The sequence below is a fragment of the Castor canadensis genome, chromosome 2, assembly GCF_047511655.1.
Source record: "Castor canadensis chromosome 2, mCasCan1.hap1v2, whole genome shotgun sequence".
NCBI lineage: Eukaryota > Metazoa > Chordata > Mammalia > Rodentia > Castoridae > Castor > Castor canadensis.
Genome location: NC_133387.1, coordinates 126,937,639 through 126,940,841, shown reverse-complemented (window position 1 = coordinate 126,940,841; position 3,203 = coordinate 126,937,639). Strand labels below are relative to the sequence as shown.

The following is a 3,203-nucleotide window of genomic DNA, read 5'->3' as shown; positions in this document are numbered from 1 at the left end:
CTCTATGAGTTTGACTTGCTGGCTATCATTCTTATCTCACTAATGTGCAGCTTGAAAGTCAGAATCTGGCTCATGGCTATGCATCTAATAACTAGCAAAGTCAGATTAGACCCATAGGTATATGTGACTCCAGTGGCCCTGCTTTTAGTTGCTCTGACTGCAGGCCTCAAATAAGCAGGATGAGGCAGCAAGTGAAAAAGTGTCCAGAAAACCCTATGAACAGTAATAGGGCTATGCATGGGATTATAGTTATCTAAAATGACTATTACATGCTTTGTGAAGAAAGTGACATCCTAGGAGGACCAGAAGTATTTAGATAGGAATGGGAGAAGTACATGAAAGAGCACATGGACAACAGCCAGGGTTTCTGGCTACTGCAGAGGGCTCGTGGGTTTTATAATGACATTCTATAAGCTGACCAAATTACGGAGGTGGAAACACTAACACACACCCACACACGTGCTAGTTGATAACATTGCTCTTGGAAGGTATCTAAAGACTAGGCTTGAGCCAATACTTAAATTTCAGCCTACTTGCAAATTGCTTGCTCTCCCCTGGCAGCCTTTCTCAGGAATCTGGCTCCAAACAAGCTTTCCACGAAACCTATGGTGGTTAATTTTATGTATCATCCTCACTGAGCCACAGATGCCCAGGTATTTGATTAAGCATTATTCTGGGTGTATCTGTGAGTGTTTCTGGATGAGATTAACATTTGTTTTTATTTTTTAAAAGATTTTTCAGAGTTTAATGAGAAATTTTAAAAAATACAAATAAAAAGAAGTTCACTTTCATTAATGTTGTACAAAAAAGTACGAGTTGAACCAAACATTAATAAACACTATCACATTTGTTTACACCAGTGTCTCCCTGTCTAGTTCTTCATATTGACTTTACTATTCAAACCTTAGAAAATAGGCAGCAATTCAGGGATTAGGAAAGAGAGAAAACAAAAAAAAAATTCTACCATGTTTATTCTTCTACACTGTATAGCTGTGCTCACACAGATGGCTTCTTTAACTTCTCTGTGCAGGAATTCAGTTGTATATAAAATTGAACCTGCTCAGCTGCTGAGGGAGACTAGAAAGCATGGGTCCATACCCTGGTGCATTGTCACACAATTCAAACAGTGGTGCAGCTACCAGCTGGTAATTTTTAGGAACTGCAAACAAGGCTTTCTTTTGAAGCTGAACCAAAACAACTTCATATGTTCCTTAGGTTTTGTAATATGTGCAGGATTATGTGGATATTGAGGAAGTTCAAACTTTGATCTCCACCAGTTACCAATGCAGTTATCAATGACCCAGTCTTGCAGAATTCCATCTTGATGACCCAGTATCTTTGTCATTAAGTGTTTTAGTCCTTCAACTGCATCTTCTCCTGGGTTAAGTTCACCACCAGATCATTTGAAGAAAGTTGTTCCCAGCTGTAGCAGGGACACATGTACTCATGTACAATCAGAACCCCTTGTACAGTCCTCCTTATTCCAATTTTATCAAATTCCTCCCTCGTGCACTGAAATCCGGCTGCAACAGAGTTGTCCTTCTCACAGAGGGGCTTTTTTGCACCGAAAGTGTAATTGGTAGGAGGATACAGGTTGATGGTGTGCTCCAGGGTGAGGGGCGTGGTCTGCTGAATGTACTTGCTGCCCAGCTGGTTGGACTGAGAAGGTCAGACCATCCTCGAGCCATTGGGCGCTGCCACAGACATGCTGGCGAGTTTTGGCACTGGAGGAGAGCAGAAAGCAGGGGACAGGGCAGCCATCTCCCCAGGTGGGCGTCCTGCTCAGTAACAACACCCACCATTAACCAGAGATTAATGAGCTGAGATTAACATTTGAATTAGTCTGAGAGCCTCATCTGATTAGTCAGCTTTCCCTTGCTGTGACAAAATACCTGAGAAAAACTAAATAAAAGCAGAAAATGATCATTTGGGCTTGTGGCTCAGAGATTTCAGTCCATGGTAGCTTGGTCACATTGCTTTGGACCTGTGGTATGCAGTGTATCATGATGGAAGCAATGACAGAGGAAACCTGTCACCTAATGGTGGCTGAGAAGCAAAAGGAAAGAGGGGCAAGGGCAGGGTCCCAATATCCCCTCCAATGGCACATCCCCAGTGGCCTAACTTCCTTCCTCTAGGCCCCACCTCCTAACAGTTCCACCTCTTCTGCAGGCTGGAGACACATGGGCCTTTGGAGGATAATCCAAAGTAAGGTGTCAGCCAATCCACTGAAAGGAAGAAGGGAACAAAAAAGCTGAGTAATTCAAAGTCTCTGTCTATTTTTAAGCTGTGACATTGGCCCTTCTTCTGCCTTCAGACTTAGACTGAAACTTACATCAGCAGTTCTGGTTCGCAGGCCTTCAGACAGGGACTGGAACCATACCACTGACTTCCCTGGGTCTCTGGCTTACTGACTGTAGAAACTGAGACTTCTCAGCCTCCATAATGACATAGATCAAGTTCTTATAATAAATTGTGTGAGTGTGTCCTATTGATCCTGTTTTTCTGGAGAGCCCTAACTAATACACACAGCTTCTGTGGATTGATCACAATCAAACATGAATTGGGAAGTTCAGATTGCTCCTTGACTGCCTCTTCCTGCAGCTTTTCAGGGTGTGAATTCAGAGCAAAGGAAATGTACTTCTGCTCTCAGATCTTTAAGTCCAGTCTGGAACTAAAGGGATGTCTATAAACCTAACAACAAGGGCTGAGGATGTAGATCAGTAGTAGAGAGCTTGCCTAAAATGCTTAAGGTCCTGGGTTTGGTCCCCAGTGCCACAAAAACATACAAATAAAATCTAAGACGAAGATCTGGAGTTTAAGACTGATGGGTCTTTCAACAGCTAAAGACTTAAGTCTCAAGAGTTTATCTTCTAGGAGCCACTTCATCCAAACAGCATGACTTTGGGTAATAAGTAAAACAGAATGGAAAAAGTAGAATACATGACAGAAACAAAGAAAATTTGTGAGCAGGCTTGGGCTGAGAATGGTCTATTCACGAGTCTACCTGCTATTGCTCTGAAAATCATCTGACAGTCCCCAAGAGCAAAATGACCAAGCTTCAAGTTCCTCAGTTTAGTAGAGCAATTTGTTCCATTGAATCAAACTCTGGACTTTGCCTTGTCCAAGCAAGAGGATAGCCCAACTGTGGATTTCCTTTATTCAGGATTTTTTTTTTTTTGGTGGAACTGAGGTTTGGACTCGTG

The 3,203-nt window shown here is 42.5% G+C and overlaps 1 pseudogene; it reads right to left on the bottom strand.

The window, feature by feature from the left end:
- Nucleotides 1–1,034: 1,034 nt before the first annotated feature.
- On the bottom strand, nt 1,035–2,441 carry LOC109703319 (cleavage and polyadenylation specificity factor subunit 5 pseudogene; annotated as a pseudogene).
- Between the last annotated feature and the right edge of the window lie 762 nt (nt 2,442–3,203).